This window comes from Accipiter gentilis, chromosome 27, assembly GCF_929443795.1.
Source record: "Accipiter gentilis chromosome 27, bAccGen1.1, whole genome shotgun sequence".
Classification (NCBI taxonomy): domain Eukaryota; kingdom Metazoa; phylum Chordata; class Aves; order Accipitriformes; family Accipitridae; genus Astur; species Astur gentilis.
This window is the reverse complement of record NC_064906.1, coordinates 11,033,870-11,056,154: the sequence shown is the minus strand read 5'-3', so window position 1 is coordinate 11,056,154 and position 22,285 is coordinate 11,033,870.

Below are 22,285 nucleotides of genomic sequence, written 5' to 3'. Positions count from 1 at the left end.
GGGCTCTGCAGGGCTGTTTCTCTCCCATATTCCCACTCCTCTGTCCAGCTGCCGTTGTTGCACAGCAGTTTTTTCCCCTTAAATCTGTTCTCCCAGAGGCACTACCACCGTCGCTGATGGGCTCAGCCTTGGCCGGCAGCAGGACCATCTTGGAGCCGGCTGCCATTGGCTCTGTTGGACATAAGGGAACCTTCTAGCAGCTTCTCACAGAAGCCACCCCTGTGGCTCCCCTGCTACCAAAATCTTGCTATGCAAACCCTATACAAGCTCATACTTCAGAAATTTCCCAGCACCTTCTCTATGAACTCCCTCCTCACCTGCCCTGACCAGGCTGAGACCAGTGGGGCTGTAGGAGCACCAGGGTGATACCTCTTTGGGCAAGACCTACCTGGGGGTATAGCATATGGAGCTATATAGAATCTTATTCTCTGAGATGTATTGTCACTGTCACTACAGTAATCCAGCTACAAGTGAAGGCGTAAAAGGCTCTGATACACGGGCTAGGGTTTGTATCAAAAACGAGGCAGTATTTTATAGCAATTTTGTCAATAAATTAATCTGTAGCCACGGTGCTAATGGCGCGTGTATCACACTGATAAGAAGCAGTAGTGGAGCAGGAGCAGCGTGCGGGGCTCTTCTCTGTGCGAGGGTGGTTCGGGGGTCGTGGTGGGAGGCGCTGCGGCTGGGCGGGAGTCTGACTTCTCCATCGCCAGAAGAGAAAAAGAGATACCCTGTTCATATCAAACAACAACTATGCACATTGTTCTGCTCCCAAACCTACTCTGTGAGATAACAGAGTGAAGCCTGTAAATCATTTCCCTTGCGGCATTGCTGGGTGCCTTGCTATTACCATTGCAATGAGACACACCTTTTGTCCATGGGAATACGCTCAAGACATCGAACGTTTTGCTGCAATTCTATTCACCGCCTGCAGCAATATCGGCAAGATAAACTTGGGAGGCTTTCAGGAATGCTGGAAAGTCTACATACTCCTTGGAGACGAAATAAAATACTGTGCTCTTTGTAGATAGGATAACAGGTTATTAAATAAAGCGTGCGAATAAGAAATCGGCAACGCATATGAAAAAAATATTAGGCGTATCTGGGTTGATCACATAGTTGGCATCTCTGAAGAGCCTCTAAGTAGCTCGTATTTTTACAGTATGATTTTTGAGCCCAGATCTGGCACATTTCAGTATCACCTGTGTGAGACAGGCCTTTTAGAGTGCTCTTACTGCACTTCACAGGCCATTATCATCCATTAGGTAAAGGAAAAAGCACAAGCACTGCTAAGTTGTACCCAGTTGTGCCTCTGCTTTTTGCTTTATAACAAACCTGCAAACAGTTGCAACCTTCTTATTGCAGCCTTAAAGTAGAAATGCTATGTTGGGAAAAAGGGCAGCTTGCTTTAGTTCGGTGGTTAGTGGATGGATTTTCAGTGAAAAATAAATGATTAAAGACATATGCAATATGTTTACTTCTGTTAACCTCCTTTCTTTCTTCTGGAAGTCTCCCCCCTCCCCTTCCTCCTCTTTTCTTTAAACATGAGGGAGCACTGCAAAACTGCAGATATCTGTCATTCCTAAGCATTTTGCACACCTCACTTACTTGCTATGGAGTAATGATTTTCAATATGTTTTAGCCAGATTTTTCTGAGGTACAAGTGATCTATCCAAAGATGCCAAACATAGAGGTCCTAGGCCGTTTCAATCTGTATTTTAGCTACCAGGCTATTCTTCTCTGCGCAGTGTAATTCCAGGTTTTTTTTAAGGTGAGAGTCTATGACACAAGAAAACATCAAGATGGCATTAAAATGCAGATTATTTTGGAAAAATAAATGTATATTAGAAAGTCACTTTAGTAATGAGTCATCAGCAACCTTCTGAAGGGGACCTTCACAATTTGCCATTCCATGTAGATATTAGTTGCTCATTTTGAAAGGTAAAATGGGTAACTTTAATTCTGTTGTGTAACCTCAGAATTGCTATGCAGAAGATAGAGAGTTTAATATATATTTATTAAAGAGTGTTAGTATCTAATATTTCAAATGACAAACATACCATGCTGTTTAAATGCCATTGGTAAATAGGGCTAGCTGAATAAATGATTGCAGGCATAATATTGTTAAGGAAAGATGGAATGGAAAGATTTCATCATTGGAAAGGTGAGACAAGAATGCTGCCATCTAAGAGCGCCAGGTGTCCCTATGGGCATTGGTTTAAATGTTGGAGCTGTATAAAAACAGGGAAATGGAATACCTGCCTTGACAGAAATGAATGCAAACTGAGCACCATTTGGAGAGGGGAGGAAACAACCACGATGACACCAAATTCAAATAAACACACCCTGTATGTGAAAACAACTCTAGTGCAAGCCCTTAATGTCTTCCTGTGGTTTGGCTGGTGTGTTGTTAAATCAATCACGATGCACAGATGGTCCCTTTGAATATGATGCGGCACATCAGGATGTGACGTAGCATCGCAGACGTAACAAGCCACAGCAGAGAGAATGTAATAGCAATACATGAACAAAAAGCGTTCTCCAAAGTGATTCTGAATTTTGGGTGCTTCTCATTGCTTCCTTTGAGTTTGTAAGCCATGAGGGGAGGGGAAACAAATTATTTTAGCTGTAGCTCTCTCCTGTTAACACATAACTGGGTCTTTGCTACCACAGAAAGTAACTTCTGAAGGGTCTAAATGCTGACCTGTGGGACTGGATAGCACCAGGGATGGAAATGCAAAATCAGAGAGCACTTTGACACAGTTTGGCTTTAGAGAGCCGAACACCGAAGATCCAGGATAAGTCAGGACCTCACCCAGGTTTTTCTTTCCTGGTTCCAGGAAATTAACTTTAGAGTACTTTTATAGACACTGAAGGAGATAGTTTATAAATTATAATGTATATATACATATAATTGATAACAGAGGAGAATTTACAGACATTTCATAGCCCTTGAGCAGCATGATAGGCTATATTCAGGATCCTTACTGGTGGCTGATTAGCTTTATCTCTGTCGTTCTCCAGCTATCTGATAAACAGCCTACATTTTCTTGATCAGCTGATACAGCAACAAAATGTGGCATTTAAGTTTATGCTCATTTTCTGTAGCAGGTGCTGCTATGAAATACCCATATAACTGGAACAGTCAGTGGTTAGTTGCTGTCATCCAGGGGTAAAAATGTCCAGGAACACAATGAACAAGCCAAATAATCTTCTCATTTTCATAATTTTCATTGCTAAAACAAGCAGTAGGATTCAATGAACTAGTTGTAGTTATCGAAAGAAAAAACCCCAAAATGTAAAATAAGGAGGAGAACTGACCCTATTTAGTGTGCCCACAATACCACAAATTAAGATTCTTGCTCTGGATATTACTGATGATATTAAGAATTTAGGCATAAGCAAAGCACCACATCATAAATTTTTATATTCCCCATGATGTGGATAATTCCCTTTATTAGTGCATGCTTAGTAACAAATATTTTAGTCAAGCTGCAGGTGAATATAGGGACAAAGTGCCACCCTTAGTTAGGACTAATGATTGAATTTGACTGCAGAGGTAATCAGGGTAGGAGGAAGCATCATAAGAGCAGAAGCAAGTCCAGCTGGCTATCCGAGAGACACAGGCATGCCTGACATATGGCAATGCCTGAGAGCTTTGAAAACTCCCAAATAGGTCTCACCCTCAGCAGGAATTTACAGCCTCTAAGCAGCCTAAAGTCAATATAACGTGTTAAGGAAAAAAGACCATCATTTTACCCCTCAGCATGCAGTGTGTCAAGCATTTCTTGGGAAATAGTAACATGCAGATCGCTAATGTGATTACTCTGGGACCACATCATCAGTGTAGCAGCGGCCAATTTGGGAACGTGATTTTCAAACATAGTCTTGTGTTTTAGTAGCTGTGGATGAATGTGCTGGTGCAAGAGGAAAGAAAAATGAACCATCGCTCTAACGCACATACGCAAAAGCATGCGATTGCTTGTCATGGTGATAGCAGCAGGCTCCACGATGCCAGCAGCCGGTTCTCATTCATCCAGCCGCGCTCTTCAGATTACCAGTGACCCTGGTGGTGTTGAGTATTCCCTGGGAAGGATGCCGTACGGGGCTGGGAGGGCAACGGTGCTGCTGCTGCCGCCGCCCCTTCGCGTCTTTGCATTGGCAACTGCAGCAGCATCACAGGGAAATATCCTTGGCGGGCTAACCTTGCCTTTTGATGCTCGCCACTCTTTAGCAAATAAAGCTTTCTCTCGCATTATAATTTCACGTGTAGTCGGTTGCCAAGTGCCTCACAATGACTAACTCCGGTAAGAGCACTTCTGCTAGCTGGATACAGCTGACACGGGACTGCAATCTCAAAATGCCTTCATGGTTCACCGCTGTTTTCAACGCACTGCGACACTCCAGTGAAACTTGACCTAGTTCTCGTGGTGGCTGCCGCCGCTGATTCTCCCGGGCTCTTCTCTCGCGGGGTGCGGTAAGGAACGCAGGGGCTACATGCAGCGCTTACTTGTTTGCCTTTCCTGGACCTCCTTTTGTAGAGGACGTCAACAAGATTAAGCAACGTCAGCCCCGGTTGCTTGGCGTTCGTGATTTTTGAAGCAAATGAAAGAAAGGGGTGACTATGAATTGTCACAGACATCAAACTTGGATCTTTCTCAGCCGGTAGATGATGAAGGTAAGCCATAAAATTCCAGTTCCAGTATGTCTCCTAAAATGACAGATAATCCAGGGTTGGCTCGAAACACAGATGTGTGTCCATTTTACCAAGCTGCTGCTGGTAGGTTATCTGAGCCAAGAAACTCACATCTCATATAATTGCCACAGGTGTTAAGTATGGTATTTATAAGCAGTCACACAGTCTTCAGCTATTTCCACCTCACTTCCTCGAACTCTGTTCATAATTTCAAACCTTTGAGTCTTCCAGCAGAAACAACCTGACAACGACGGAAGCAGAAGCCAGGTTTCTTTCCCAGTTTTGTGAATGATAGCAACCCAAATGCAGCTGCTGCTGAGATTGAGATTAAAACAATCTCCTCAGTTTATTCTAAACCCCAGACCTCTGGAGACTTTATTCCTCCTCAGGTTATTTTACTCAAATTCAAACACAGTAATAATATGCACAGATTGGAGTGGGAGTGTGTGTGTGTGTAAACCTAACATAAACTGATAGAAGGGAGGTGTCCTTTTTTGGGGGGAGACAAACAAGGAATATCTAAAGGCCTGTTTCTTTTCAACATTCAAAACCTAACAGATAACTAGTAGTGGTAGGAACCGACTCTTCTGAAAATCCCTCCTCTTTTTCAGTGCCTCTGAAATTCTAGTGCTTTCTATAAATTTCTAAAATTAAGTTTGAAAATGCTGATTTAGATGCCTGAAGTCAGGCACCAAGCAATGAGATCAGTCTTCTGAAGACCTTCATCTGCCACAGAAGAGTGAACTACCACCATCTACTCCTACAAACTAGTCTTCAACAAAAAAATGTTGCCCGGCTGGCTCTGCTAGCTCACATGTGGATAGCTGCTCCTCTCCTGTTACTCCTTTTCTGCTAGTGATTTCTACTATTGAGAAAGAGACTGCATTATAGAGAACCATGTAAACTCCTTGCTGCCTAAATGAAATATTTTAAACAAATTCTCTTGTCCTTTTCTTCTCCTAGGCTCCTGAATCGTGCAAGGTTGCAAGCTCTTGCCTTAGGTTAAGGTGACCGTTTGCTTCAAACGTTCACCTCTGTCTACCTGGACTTCCCCACACTATCTTAACTCTGCACTTCATTCCCTCTGTGGTACACTCACTACCTTTCAATGGAAATACCATCCTATATGAAAAAGCACAGAGTACAGCACTCCTTTTATCCCTCCCTTTCCTTTACTCTGCATATCACCACAATGTTCCTCCTTGCCTGGGCTTTCCTGGACAGTTTCTTTCTCCTCATAGGCCTTGAATACCAAGTCTATGTATAGTTATTGCAAAAAGGAGCCCAAAACTCAATAAAAGTTCACACGAGGTGCTATTAGCCCTAGGAAAATATTTTTGTACAAGTAAAAAATATGTAAAAGGATAAAGAGCTCTAAAAGGTGACTTAAAATTGAATAACAAACCAAGAAAAGGAACAAGGAGGAAAACTAATTTGTAGAGACTTCAGTCTCTGCTTAAATGAAACAGAAACGAACAGAGTTAGAGCATATCCAAGCTCAAAACACATCCAAAACTAATAATAATGACCAACAAGAATGAAATAAAAAACTAGTCATAAAATTCATCAATGAGATGCATAAGTCAGAGTGAGTTAATTGTCACAAAGCATTTGTTTTAATCAAAATAAAGCCATTGGATTGGGGCTTTCCCCATGTTCAGTCTTTTCTGTTCCAGCTTGTCATTTATTTTTGATAAATTCGGAACCACACATCTGGGAACAGGGATTGTTACCCTGTCACATTGTTGAAGTTGCTTTTACTATTCCAATTTTATGGTGGATATAAAAAGGACAATAAGATTCCATATATGTAACTGCTGAATTTAATATTCGTACTACCAGTTTTAAAATACACAGAGGAGACAAGAAATCTACCCTCATTCTTCTATTATCCCAGGGACCCAGATTTATTCATCCTGAAGACAGTCACAGAGACAAATAAGGAACAGCTATTTGCACAAAGTTTTGAATAAATAAATAGATTCAGTGAATTTATACACTGGAGACTTTCATCTTACACTGCTATCTGTTCCTATTATCCCATGGAAATAAAGATTTGCTGGTTGCCTGCCCCAGCAAAAAAGCCAGTCCCTTTCCCCAGTTTCCACTCCCAACCAGTTTCACTTGTTCTGTTGTACCGAGTGAGGTGCTGGACTGGGAGGCTCTTCTTCCCAGGCTTGGCGATAAAAGCAAGTCTCCCAGGCTGCAGTTCAGAAGAAGGATGCACTAATGGTCAGTGACCCAGCAGAGACATTGCTCTGCTGCAGATTACTCAAGTGCTGTGGAAAACAATCTTGTAACACTCCTTTTCAGATGAAAATGACCCTCATTGTGAAATTTAAGTTTCTTTCTATGTCCTTTGTGTATCACATTCAGAGTATTAGCATGAGAGACATTTTTCAGCCAATCCAAACCAGTCTAAACCCATGCTCCTTCCAAAGATCTCATGCTTCCCCTGGCCATGACTGTATATTCCCATATGATGGCATCATCTCATGAGTTTGACCAGGTTATTAACCTGACTGACCACAAATCCTTTTTTTGGTATACGAAGTTTGCTTCCAGTCATTGCACAGCTGTGTCGAGTTCTTTAATTGATAGAAGGGTAAGTGAGGGAACACAGGACCGACATGTGGGTGGGGACAGCAGCATCTCCTTCCCCTCTTTTGGTGGTACCATGCCCTTAGACTGGCTGGAAGGGGTAGCGGAACTAGAGTGCTGCCTCCAGTTCTGATTTATTTAGTAAAAGGGTTACTATCGGAAGGTTTTCAACTGCAGCTAGCATTTAAACTACGCAAAAAAGTTTATTTTACCAGACTCAAAGTCCGGTGTTTAGTTCAAACACTTCGCTTTTACAGATTTGCTCTTCCTCCCAGCAGTTTGCTGCATCAGATTTCATTCCTTTTCTTCTTGCCATGCAAAACTGCCTTTTCATTTCTTTCACCCCTCAAATTCCTTCCACCCTGGATTTCATCAGTGAAATCACCTTAGGTTTACCCTAAAATAATTTAGGAGTATTTAACAGGCTGTGAATTGAAATTCAGGTCTCATGTGGTTCTGATTTTTGCAGTGCAAATTATCCTGGAAAACGTGGCAGAAGACTGCGGGAACTGGAAACCGAAGGCAGTTGTTAGAAGAATCTGTGCTCAGGAATATCACAATAATATATGGAGAAAATGTACAACCAAGCCGAAAATACAGAACAAATTGGTCCCATGGGTCAATCATTCAGCTGCAGTGCCTGCGCCACACGTCAGGACAAATGTCTTTCATAAGAACATAATTTGACAGATCTTTGGAGGGCAAACTGCGTTACTGCTGCTGTAATGCCAGTAAATTCTCCCCCAGACTGTTCCTGACAAGCGTGTTGTTCATTCCCACCCACTCCAGCTGAGAAACAAATAGCCTTCCGGAGAGGGTCACCGTGTATTTTCTGTGAACCAGAGGACCAACAGCTAAAACCTCTGTGCATGTCTGTCCTCAGACCCATTGAACCCCTCCGGATGCTGCCTTCAAAGAGGTCAAAAAAGATTTGGGAAAGGGACTCCTCTGGATGCTGTCCTAAAGGAGACCAGAAAGAATGGGGAAAAGGCTGCTCCTGATAAAGGCTGTTGCCGACATGGCAGGTGGTTGCTTACGGATGAACACTTGCAAGGCGTGACCGGTGATATTGGGGAAAGGATTTGAGGGCGAACAGAGACGGTTTCAGTGCAGTGGTGTGAGCCGTGAGTGTTGCAGCAGGAGTCCTGGCTGACTTCACCGGAGTCTCTTCTGATCACTGGGGGAGCGTGTGAGTGATGTTAAGAACTGAGCTGGCCCCATCCACGTCATTTTGTGTGTCTCTGCCAATAGATGTGAACAGAATCAGCAGCTGGTATTATTCTCTTGTATTGCCCCAGCTCTCATTAATGAGGCAGCCTGAGTGCAGCCTTTTCTTTCTGCTTCCCTGCCGGCTAATCCCTTGCCTGGGGTAACAGACCTTGCCTTTCCCTTGGCCACATTCTCTATAATTTCGTTTAAAGATGTGTAGAGGCTAGGACTATTTAATTTGCTCTCTAACCTTTTTATTTTGATTCCTGGTATGGGATTTTTCTTCATGGGTCAAACTCCTAAGAGAACAGCGTTCAAAATGTGAAATGCGAAAGCATTAGGAGAGCTGCGATGGCACAACATGTTATTGGCCTGCCTGTAATCTGAATAAGTTGTTAGCAGCAAAGTCCAGGAGTCAGTTTCAAATTTGCCATTCTCCCTTGTTGCAGAAACCATCTTTTTTCGAGCCGATGCCAGTTATTGTTTCAATGGCATTAAAGGGTGTTGTTGTAGATAACAACTCAAGAGAAACTCCGGTTGTCTTTGGCTGCAGTTCAGATGACCAGACACCCCGTTACCACTTGGTTAGACACAGGCAGGTTTGGGGCCAAGTCTGAAAATCCACTTGATTCATACAAACACTTTGTAAGTATGTAGTTATCACAGAGCTATGATATATTTCAGTTGTGTATTATACACGTTGATTTCTCCAGCATGGTCTGTTACGGTCAGAAACAGGAGCTAGTGGGACAGCAGATATGTGACTACTGATGGGTGGGAGAAACAGCAGTATGTTTAGGTCAGTTTTGGTAAGTGTATCCCTGCTGATATTTTTTTATTTGCACAGTTTCAGAACTTCAGAAATTACGTTAGAAAAAAACCGACCAAACATCTCTGACAGAGCAACGTCCATAAGCACCGGTGTGGTGAGCTTATAGGAAGAGTAGGTAATTGTACATTTATGCACCTGTGAAGGATTACAGTATCGTTCTGATCGCTATTTGTGGAACATTTGGAAATCAACCATTCTTGCAATTATGTGCCAGACCAAAAAACAAAGCTGGTAAATAACATCAAGGAAGATTACCCCTGAATTTATGTCTCTCCAAAGCCATGGGGTACAGAGTCAGGAGAGTCCTGCCTTCTGTGTAGCTATTTTTAATAGTTCTGAGGACATCTAGCTATAACCTGTGCAAGCGCACACACAGGTAAAAGAAGCAAGCAATGCAAGATCAAGTTCAGCATTTCCTCTTTCAGGGCTAATGGGTAGCTAGTTCTTGAGTTAAAACAGCTTTCTATTGTATCTTTGTTTGCTTAAGCGTAATTGTAGGAGAAGGAGGCATGGATGTAACAAGTTACATTAGGAGTTAAGTTAGTACGGAATAAACAAATACCGGGTTACCATTGAGAACTTCTACTGTTCTAGTGGCAAAAAGAAAAAAATCATAGATTCATACTTTGAGTAATTTGTCTATAATAATGCTCATTAACGCTTTCTAGAAAAATTAACAAGATTTCTCACTCATTTTTTACATTAATAATAAAGTAATTTATACATGCTTGGGCTTGGAAATACTGTTTAATTGCTTCTGTTATAGTGACATATTAGTCCTCACAAAGGGTTGTTATTTGAAATCATGTTCTAAAGCTTTAGTTCCCTTTTTGTCACTGCAAAAGAGCAAGCTGGCTATACTAGGCACTTATAATCCCAGCGGGGCATGTTTACTGCTTGTGTAACTGTCATGTTCCTGCTTTCAGTTCTTTGCTTTCATTTTTAATATCAGAGATTACAGACTGTATCTGGTACAGATTTACAGTCACAGACTTCTGCAAATAGTCCTCTGAGAATGAGTACTTCTCCATTGTCTTATTACTTTCTTTCAAATCAGCTCATTAAGCATCAGAGGATTATTCACACCAGATAAAAAAGCATTGTAAAGCGCGGCTGAACACTTGCTCTGTCTACATCTCAAACACGAAATGTAAGCAAGCGGGATCTGCTCCCTGCCCACCAGGCACCTTCTAGGGAGGGATGGGACCACATGTTTGGGAGAAAGGAGGGAGAGGAGGAGGAGAGGAGAGGAGAGGAGAGGAGAGGAGAGGAGAGGAGAGGAGAGGAGAGGAGAGGAGAGGAGAGGAGAGGAGAGGAGAGAGGAGAGAGAAGAGGATCACCTCTTTCAGAAGGAGCCAGCTGGAAGCTGAGACCAGCCCATCTCACGGCTGAGATGCGGTTGCACAGTGCAGGACTAGAGCCTATGAGCCTTCTGGTTAATATTTCCTACCTTTAAAAGGGCTGTCGTACACCCTTTAGGATCAGTTCTGAGTAAAGAAATATTTTCATTTGGCAATGCATTTGGCACAGCTGAAGTACAAAATGAGAGCAAAAAAACCAAAAGTAAATATCTCAAAATGTCCAATACCGTGAGAATCTTGCCCTAGGAATACATAATGATTCCTAATCTCAGGCTTCCACCTGCATGCCTGTAATTCAGTAAAAATATGATGATACAAAAATATTGTCATTTCTGTTTATGCTTTAGTTACAAAAATGTTTGTACTTGTTTTTACCTATCCAGGATGTTTTAAGTACTTTTAAGAGTCTGTAAGCATGATCTTTCTAATATTGATTTAAAGTCTAGATGTTGGAATAACCATATTGTTGTTTCTTTGTGAATACAATGTATATATATATATATGTAAGGAAGCAGAGAAAACTTAGGTACTGTGATACTGAAAATTGTTCTGAGGTAAGTCATTGCTCTGCTGTGAAACTTTTTACTTTCTGAACACTAAATATTGATTCTAACAATTCTGCCTTATCTCCCCAGTCACTACAGAGTTACTAATGCGAGTCCAAAGGATACGTGGCAAGAAAAAAAAAAGGAACAATTATCTTCTGTTAGTTACTGAGATAGGTTCAACTTTGTTAGTAGAAGTTATTTATCTTTGAAGAAGATAAATACCATTTATCTTCAGTCTGTCTCATCTGGAAAGTGTAAATATTTTGCCATTTTATAAGCAGTCAGGAAAATTTCCATACCTCTTTGTGAAACCAGCTAACATTAGATGCTCTTCCCAACACACAGAAATATTTGCCAGTTAGATCATAGCAATCTTACTTACCACTTAGAAATGTTGACATCCTGATACATTAAAGTTTTACTTCACTAATTGGTATAATTAAAATATCACTGTGAGGGGGCTTAATTTGAAGTCTCTGTGAGCTAAATTAATTGTGTATTCTCAGACTGAAAGTCACAAAGAAGGTACTGATCGAGTCTGAAATTAATTCCGTATTGAAAGTACCTTGCAAGTGATTTATCTAGAAGAAAGCAGGGTAATGTTCCTGCTTTGAAGTGGGTAACATTTCTACTTTAAAGCAGAAGGATATGATAAGGATGCAGATAATTTATAAAAGCTAAAATATTAATTTTAACACACAAAAGCCATTATACTATTACCAAGCAGAGATGCCAGGAAAATAATGGACAAAATACCTTTACAACTGCAAAGCACATAGAGACTGTCCTTTTATCACGTATCCTTTGCCGGCAAAGTCAGCTTGTAAAGTTTCTGCTCCTCAGTCCTCTCAGCCCCATCTTTCCCAATTCCTTCAGAAGCTCTTCCCCTGTCAGACGTGCTGCTACAACCTTTTGTGGGAAACTTTGTCATTGTGAAGATCTCCATTAAAATAATCCGTCCTTGAAAGGAAAACTGTTACTTTCACTTGGTCTTTGCACCAATCTTTACTGCAAAAAGCAGTTGAATGGGTGCAAATGAGGGACAGCAAAAGACAGTGTAGGAGCAGGTACAACAGGAAAATTAGGAATCCCTAAAAATGACTTTTCTGCAAAAGAAAGCATGCCGTGTAGCTCTAACTAATAGGTCATATTACCTTATCATTGAGGGACAGAACGACCTAGAACCACCATTCACACAGCCTCTTTTCTCAGGGAATAGCTCCAATGAAGCCAACAGAGTTGAACTGGTGTGGAAACGGAAGAATTTAAAAAAATCAAGTGAGGTTAGCTTCTAAATGGGGTGATGATCAAGCTCCTTGAGCTTAATTAGCTCAGGCCACATGCTCAGCTGTAGCCCTGTACAAGGCAAAAAGCTGGGCCCCCTGAGGACCGCCACGTAAGCAGGTTGTGACCCTGCACGCCTGTGATTCAACGTGACGGGTCTCTGCCCTTTGCCACCGCCAGCCAGCAGAGCTACACAGCTGCAAACGGGGGATCAAGCGCAGTGACGCTGCTGAAATTTCTAGGCACTGAAGACACCTCCTGAAACCTTGCTAGCATCCTCTACCGGACCGCGTCGGAGGACGCTCTGTCATATTTGCACTTGCGCTTCAGGTGGAATCCACGCTCTCCACTTTACTTCCGAAGTGAGAGCTAGGTTAGTTCTGCATGCATTTGTTCCCACAAGTAAATAAAAGAGAATTATGAGGTTATGCGGTTTATATTGTGGATACGGTTTTGAGGAACATTCTGGGAGGAGACAGTTTCACAGGAGCTGCTGTGGTTTTTCGTCACCGTGGTCCTGCCCTCCCCAGCACCCCTTTCCTCTGCCACGCTTTGCCCCTGCCCTCTTCATGCTGGCTCCAGCACTCATCAGCCTGCAGTGAGCCATTTCAGATCATTAACCGAGCAGAAAACAATGCATTATTCTTTGCAGCTAGATTTACAGTGCTTAGAGATGGAAAAAGAATTGAAATGAGCTTCAGAGCTTCAAGCAATACCCACAGTTTCATCTCAGCCCTACCAGAAATCTAATTTTAAACCACCCTCTGCAGATCTGCGGAGAGCAACCCACTGTTCTATCTGATTTGAGCTGTTGATAGACTGCATTCCACAGCACTTGCAGAACAAAAAGCTGTTGTGAATACATGTTTCCTTCATAACCCAAACCCCTCTAATTCAGCACTTAATTTTCCAGCTTAACTGCAAGCTTCATCACTGATACTCGACTTTCTTTTAGAACACGGATAAAATCATTAAGCAAAAGGCCAAAGAATTGATCTCTGCAGGGTACCACAAGAAACGCAATCACTCAGTAATGATTCCTTATTTATAATTACTATTGGGACTTGTCATTTAATCTGTCCTAAATTCATTAGTGCCATGTTGATACTGCACCACCCTAGATAATTGATCAAGATGTCATGCAACACTAAGTCAAATGCCTTACAGGAACAGCTCTGCTACATCAAAAATACTATCTTTATCAACCCAACTTGCAATCTCATCAAGAAGTGACTCCGACAGCAGCAGAGAAAAAAATGTCTTTAAAACTGTGAAAGCACATAGAGGCTGTTCTTCTATCACGTTTCCTCGGCCAGCAAAGTTAGCTTGTGATGTTTCTGCTCCTCAGTCCTCTCAGCCCCATCTTTCCTGACTCCTGCAGCAGCCATTCTATCACTTTGCCCAGGATCAATGCCATGGCTGATGGATTAATCGCCTTTTACATTACCTTATTAAATTTTGTTGACTAGCCATGCAACGCTAGTCTTCTGCCAGCTCAGTGAGCTTCTCGCCCAGCTGCTGGATGAAGCCCTCTGGAGCTGCTGGTTTAGAAGCCTCTATCGTTATTGACCACCCTGTTCTGAATGACAGTTTAGTTAGCATGTGTTTATTCATCAGTCTTCTTCAACAGGAACAGTTTGTTTGCTTTTTCCCAAATGCATAACATGAACTTCACTGAAAAATCTGAGCCTCTCTGAATTATTATTGAGATCTTCACAATACTTACCTAATGACAGGCCAATGCTACTAGTCCATTATTTTTTTTTCTTAATCATCAGAAGTTTCTTTGTACTGACCTTAATGTTTCTGGTTGATATTTTTTTTGCTTCATTTTCTATCATTCTCGGCATATAACACAGCTTTTGATATCAGTGTACGAATTTTTCTATTTGAATAACGTTGGTGGTCTTGTGGATGAGATTATGATAGCTGCTATTTAACATCAGCCTTACTTGAAGCTGAAAGTAGGCCAGCCAAAGCATTTTTAATTAGCATGGTGGGGCAAAAAGATTAAACGCTAGACTGTGGTTTTAGCGCATCTCATTTTTCTTGGAAAAATATTGTCTGCTTTTTTAGCATGGGCTCTTATGAAAAGGAGGTTTAGGTGATCATGACAAGCATTTATTTGTGTGCGTGTGCAGCTAGCTTTCCTTCCTCCATATCCTCACTAATATTTGAACCTATAGTTTGGTTTCCCCTCAGTTTGCCGGGGCTAAGATACGCCTAAATTGCCAAAAAAATCCACAAAAAATCAACAGCCAAGATCCAGCAGAAAAGATAACTGTAGGGGTGACTGCCATCATAATTTCTTGCCCCAGAAGATCTATATGGCATTACACTTGCCACAGCTGTGAGCAGCGCGGCAGCCAGCGCTTGTGCACCGTCAGGCAGATCTGTGGGACACCAGGCTTCCTTGTTTCCCGTAGTCATGCATGAAAACTATGTAGTTTGTTCAAAAAAATCTCTTCTCTTACTTGACTAGATCGCAATTGCTTTCAACATTGTGAATTGTCCATGAAAAGCACGGAGAATTTGTATGACCCCTGCCATGTTTACTAGGAAGTTGCTTATTTAAACCCTAGCAGGTCGGTTACTGAGCTAAACCAACATATGCATGTAATAAACACTTCTGTAAAATAAGCCAGATGAATCACCCTCAACAAGTGCCTTTCTCTCTGCTGAATACTAAGGAAGATTAGACAGCTAGCTTAGATCAGACGCCTCATTTTTAGACAGCTAAAATTAGTGAGATGCATCTGGGCAAAAGGCCTGGACTGGGTCACAGGAGCGTCCACTGCCTGTGTCTGCTTACTTTAGCCTAATGACAAAACTGTCAGAGTCCTAAGACGGACTGATGTGTTATCTACGGTCCTTTTCCCCTCTACTAACATTAGGTTTACTAGCTTAATATTTGTCGCACTTTGGCTTGAATCTAATAGCATGATTTATGAGGTCCCTAAATCCTGGAATCCCCTCTGGGATTTATGAAATCTTACAGATCAGTCCCATACCCTTAAGACCTATCGGGATGCAGAGAGGCTCCATACAAAAATAGAGAAAAAGACCCTGGCATGCATGGTAGTGTTCTATCATAAACTGTAATATACAATATACTTTTCTTCAACTGTGTAATCCAGGCAGGAGTTATGAACTGGACTAGAAACAAACACTAGAGGCACCAGAGAACAAAAACCAATGGAAACTGCTATGGTTCTTGCCTCGCTACAGTACCTTCCATAATGAAAAAGAAATCCATTATATGTGTCAAGGAAATCGTTGGATCCAATCTGTTCTTGAACAGAAAAAATATATGGGTCGGACAGTATAGGCTGTGAGATTTTACCTATCATTGACCATAGACAAGCATATAGCATAGTAGTAGCAGCCTTGTGTATATGTGTGTGTGTGTATACATATATATATATATATATATATAGGGGAGCAGTCATTCAGAACTGGGCATAAAGTGATAATGAGTCATCTGGATTAAGTAAAAAAACACCCCGTATTTCTTTTTGTAAACCCAGGAGGCCAAATACTGTGGTCCTCAATTACATACAATGGGCAGGCTGTGGGATTTTTGCCTTCTAGGGCCACTTCTGGATTTCCTGTTGAAAAATATAATGGCTTAGAGCACTAACAAGATTTAAGGATACATTTTAGTTGATTAGCTTGTATAGTACCAAGAATTCATTGGATGCCTAAGTATGTGTTGTTTCTACTGTTACACATTTTGCTGTGATTCGTTCATCCGTACTACCCAGAGATTATTATTGTTTGAAATAATAGCACATTGATCAGCAAACAGTATATTTTCCAACTACCTGTTTATGCAAGTAATTAATATTGGAAAGTTTTAACTCTTATAAATTTAACTCATAAGTAAAATGTCTGATTAGTATTTTTCCTAAAGAGGAAAAGCAAATTTTCAGAAAAAACAACTTGAAGCAACTTAATTCCTACTCAATAAATGCCTTGATAAGAATCTGTAAACCTGAGCAAGATTGGATTGAGTGAAAGGCTTCCTAAAGTGGAAAAATAAGTTAAAGACCTTCTCCAAAATTTGAAAAATATTACTCTAATTAATGATTGTTCACCAAATTCTACCACACAGAACTTGCACCTGGTCCAGTATCCCAGATGAAACCAATAAGAGTTTATCTAAAAATGTGACAAAAAATAGAAATTAGAAGAAATATATAGTCTTCAATATACAGTCTTCAAAACACAGCCAACAGTCAATTGTTCAACTTTTTTCAAACCTCCTTAATTAGTGATTGGCTTATTCCATGAGGTCTGAAAGTTCATATTCCTCGTCCATTTAATGCCGTACTGAATAATGGAGTAGGGATTGTTGGTTTTTCTTTCTCATATACTTCACATTTATCCACAATGAACTTTAAGCCACTTTATTGCCCTGTGATTTAGTCTTCTAAAGTCCATCTCAAACTCTTCATTGCCCTTATGATCCTGGATAACTGTGCATCATAATAAAACTTTTTTACTTCACTACTCATCCCATTGCCAGGTCTTTCACAGCGCTGTTAACCAGCAGGTATCTCAGGACAGATGTCTGTGACAATTCACTATAAAGCTGTTGGGAGTGCCGTCCCCTTCCTCTCATTCTCTGTTTCTTGTTTTTTTACCCAACTATTTACCCACGTAAGAGCTCTCCCTTTTCTGCTATGGATACTCATTTTCCTTAAAGCTGTTGTGGCCAGGAGAAGAAGAGAAGAGAAGAGAAGAGAAGAGAAGAGAAGAGAAGACAGGAGAGGAGAAGAGAAGAGAAGAGAAGAGAAGAGAAGAGAAGAGAAGAGAAGAGAAGAGAGAAGAGAAGAGAAGAGAAGAGAAGAGAAGAGAAGAGAAGAGAAGAGAAGAGAAGAGAAGAGAAGAGAAGAGAAGAGAAGAGGAGTATTTCAGTTGGAAGGGACCTACAGCAATCATCTAGTCCAACTGTCTGACCAAATGTTAAACCATGTTATTAAGGGCATTGTCCAATGCTTCTTAAACAGTGACAGGCTTGGGGCATCGACCACCTCTCTAGGAAGCCCGTTCCAGTGTTTGACCACCCTCTCGGTAAAGAAATGTTTCCTAATGTCCAGTCTAAATCTCTTTGCCCAGAACTTCTTTGCAAACGTATCTCAACCAAACTCACTCTTACCCACATGCTTCTTTACTCTGAATTTCAAATATAGCCAATACACTTACAGGGCATCTTACCAAAAAAACCCAAAACAAATCACCATCACACACACACACACAAATCAACCAAAAAACCATGTTGACTCTTCTGGGCGACTGTGTTTGTCAGGTATCTGTTAATCTTATTTTTCACTATAGTTTCTCCAGATTTTCCCAGTACAGATGTCAGCCTTGTGGGATTGTAATTCCTTAGATGAGGTCTGGAAGCTGTTTTGGCAATGTACAAGGGTACACAGGCCACCTTGCAGGCTGCAGGTACTGAGGAGGCTCTAAGCAAGAGATAAACCGTCTGCATTGGCAATTCAGGTGCTTCATCCTTGAGGTGTCCTCAGACTCACAGGTAAGATCAGTTTGGCCCAGGCAATTTGTTACCACTGAATTTGTTAAATTGCTCCATAACCTCTTCCTAAGTCACTTTGAGACAAATCCTCTAAAGACTGTCCTGCAAAGGAGGGCTCTGGTGTGCAAATGTGTTTATCTTTTCTGCACTGGCCTAATGACATTTCCATCTCAGATCTTTGTTCTCTCAAAACTGAGCCAGGGTGATGATATTTAGTAATTTGCCTTTCCTACATCTCTAGTAATTTTATGACATCTTTCTGGAAGCAGGCAGCGAGAATTAAGGGCTTGATCTATATGTCACTCCAATATTTTTGGTGCTTCTTTCATTCTTTTCTTAAAGAAATAGTTCTGTTTGCTTAATTATTTTTTTTTTTTTAATTGAGCTGTCAAAAGTAAATGCCATATTTGTTTTTGCTAATGGATATAGCCAGTTGAAAACTCCTAAATATCTGAGTAGTTTGTCTTACTTCTTTCCAATGGGATTTTAATCTTTTACGTGGCAAAATAAATTTAAGTGTCTATTGTGCTTTCAAGCATTTCTTTCTTGCTTACTTGTTTACTTGTTTTCTGTCTGTCTGTCTGTCTCTTTCTTTTTTTTCAGGTTATCTGCACATTTAGCAGTTCGTTTAAGCTGTCAGATGGACATTGTTTAAACCATGCTGCTGTGATTTAAAACTGAAGGCGCCTTGTTATACAGTGATGAAAAATTGTTCAACAAACAACTGAAGGAAATTAAAATAGTTCCTTTTTTATAATTTTTTCTTATGTAATGGCATCTAATGTGTATATATTGACTCTGAGGTTCTAATCTTGTAAATAGGTTTTAAATTCCTTATACTCTATTTTAACATCCATCAGTGAGTGTAATGGTTATTTAAGTCAGCAGGAGTTATGCCTGCTTCAGTAAGGTAGGAGAACAATCTCAGTTCTTTCCTTTGATGATAGGAGCAACCACAAAACATCTGAAGAAGCCCAGGCAGGCAACACCAGGACCAGAGGGGGTTGTACAGCACCACCTTTCTCTAGTGAAAAATTACGGGGAAATATTACGTGGAGTTGCAGGGCTGTTGATTCAAGTAGGATTTCTCAAATACTGCACAGTTACACTGATGAATGTGGGAGTGCTTCTGACTTTACAGGTTCAAGCAGAACTCCTTGTTATATTCTCATCAGTGTATTTGGGGAGGGGGGGGGAAGACCTGGGATGTATGCCCCAGTCTCATCAATATCTTGGAGAAAGCTTCAGTCACCCAGCAGCTGTCTTGCTATTTGCTTTCCCTGGTATGGAAAACTGAGCATTCAGGCTGTATGTGAACCACAGATCACTCCAGCACTTAACCACTATAGAATAAGGGGAAGAAAAAGCTGGATTTCAGCAGGTGAGTAAAAATTGCGTGGTCACCATTTAGTCTTCTGCCTGTTTCTGAACAAAGAGGATTTGCCTTGATTGACATGCAGATACCTTTTCCAAGCAAAAAAATCTTTTAAATTGCAGTGTTTCTGAGATTTAAGCTCGATCACTGTTTTGCATGCTCTGAAGATCTTTGATTTTTCCAGCTCTATTTGTTGGTCTAGTGGAAGGCATTATTTCTCCTCAGCTCTGTCCTGATTTCCGAACATTTATGGTACTCTAATGAAAGCAAGTAAACTTTTGTCTTAGAACTACATGGTCAGAATAAAAGACATCATTGCCACTTGTGAATATAAAAACTTTTTTTCTGAAAAGTCAGTGAAATCCACCTCCCTGAAATGAGTGGCAATTTAATTTGACAGTTACTGTGATTTTTCGATGTTTACTGACTATTTTTCACATTTACAGTATGTTGCTGTTAGCATGGAATGTCTTCTTAAGGAAGATCTATTATTTCTTTTTCTTGGCAGACACTGTAATATACCTAGAAATTCACAAGACCTCAAAGAACTATCAGGTGTAACTAACCTGGACAACAACAGCAGCAAATGTAAACTTGTTAGGATTTTTTTCCAAATTCCCATACAGTGATAACTGAGATTTGCTTGCCTGTCTGTATGTCTTGTATTTCTCAAATGGTGTCACCTGCTTTTTAATTTGGTTGTTTTTTGGAATATTTTTCCTTAGAAGATTTAGCAGAAACTTGATAAGCTTGATTATGTGAATGGAAAGTTAAAATAGTCTTTATACTGTAACAGAAACAGTGTTTTGATGATATTTAATTTAATAACAGTAATAAAAAGTTATTTCAAAGAAATTGGTCTATTTTTTTTCCAGCTATCATTAATGGTTATTATCTTGATTAATGGAGAACTTAATCAGCTAACTATTATAAAGTGGAAAAGCAGATTTGATTTGAAACAAAAAGAATCAATTTAATAATAGACTTTTTTTCACTTAGGTAATTAGAAGGTTATAAAAAAGCAAACATAAACCCTAAATCATTTGGAGTTCTCAAATTATGCAACTTGAATTTCCCAAAGTTCCCCTTTCATTCTTAATGCCTTTATATACATCCTATTGATCTGAAGCAAAGAAATATAGGAAAATATACAAATTAGTATATTTTTTTCTGACTGTCACCAAATAAATAGAAGCAAAAGTAGTTAAGAATATTATTTTTATGTCAAATGCAACCATGAAATGTAACATCAGTGGAATTTTGTACAAGGCAACAAGTAAAGTAAGCTGACTCAATCAGCTACTTGAGAAACACCACTTTAAAGCATTGACTGTTGGAAGATGAAGAGAAATCTGAGGATCAACAAAATGACTCAATAAGTGAAAAATAAATTACAAATATAATGTCAAGAGTAGTAAAATTTGTGTTGCTTTCTCAAGGTGATTTTTTGTTTTAATTTCCAGATGTTGACTAGAGCTATGCCTCTTGTTGCCATAGTATAAATAAATACCTCTCTAGTAGTCTAAAAAATGGGGGTGTTCTTCTTTTATTCCTTTCCCAGTGTTCCACAGCAGGGCCACTTATTACATCCAGAGAAAAAGGAGCCCAGGAAACACCTGACAAAGCCTTAAACAGTTTTTGTCCTCCCAGCTGATTCATTACACGCACACGTCTCATGCAATCTTGTGACAGAGGAAGAAAATGCACAGGAGGAAGTTCTCATACCACAGGGTACATTTTGGGATGCAACAAATGTGTTTCTCATAACTTTTCTGATGCAGATGCCAAACCTGCAGGGCTCTGAATGCTCTGATTTTGCCCACGCACAGGAAACGAGAGGTTTGGACGTGTAGATTCATGGTTTTCTCTGCACTGCACTGCTTCCACCGACCTGTACCTGCTCGTCTGCTTATGTATACCAGTCCAGGGTTCCTTTACAGCTATTTACTTTACCTATTATACAAAAGTCGGAGATGGGATAATTCACCTTTGTGATAAACCAGAATTTGAGGGGTAGCATAATGAAAAAAAACCACCAAGGCTTACGTGCCGACTGGTGCGCAATATGGAAGCTTTTACGACCCCGACAGCAATCCCAAAACATCAGTAGGCACTTCTGTAACATTGCCACAAAACAGGCTGAACGAGAGAAAGTACAGATTCACTTCTTGTAACTGAAAGTCCCCACTGGTCCGTTATGAGACAAACAGAACTAGTTAAATGGAGGAATTGAGATGTTATACCTTGGATTCACTCTGTAAGCTCAGTCACTAATTTTTCTAATGTTCTCCCATGTACAGAGAAGAGCAGAGGTAGAATAAATGATTCTTTTTCCAGGTGTTCTATGAGCCTCTTCCAAGACGTTAATGTTGTCTTTTGGCTTCAGGTCAGATTGTGCGTACACACACGCGCGCGCGTGCACGCACCCAGACTCACAGACGTTATGCTGAATCAAGTTTGAAGGTGGTTTTTAGTCTTGGAGTCGTCACACTATCACTGAACTCGCTATATACAGTTCGTCTTACTGGGTGTGCTACACTTATTAGAGAGGGCCAAGTCAAAAACGTGAGGACTAAATCCTGGTTATTCACGCCACTTGCTCCCTGGCTCTGCTTTGTAATGTTCCGACAAACTTTCTCTCTAGAAAAGCCTGGAAGCGGTTTTGGGGATACAGTTTAGTGCAGCAGGCTCTTACCTGGAGCATGGTGGATGCGACTGCACCCTCCAGTTCTACACGAGCAGCCTGTGCACCGCCGGGCACCCCCAGGTACCCTCTAGCCCCAACATGTGCAGTGCACAGCCTGTTATAAAAGTTTCAGCTAGTGAGATACCAGACA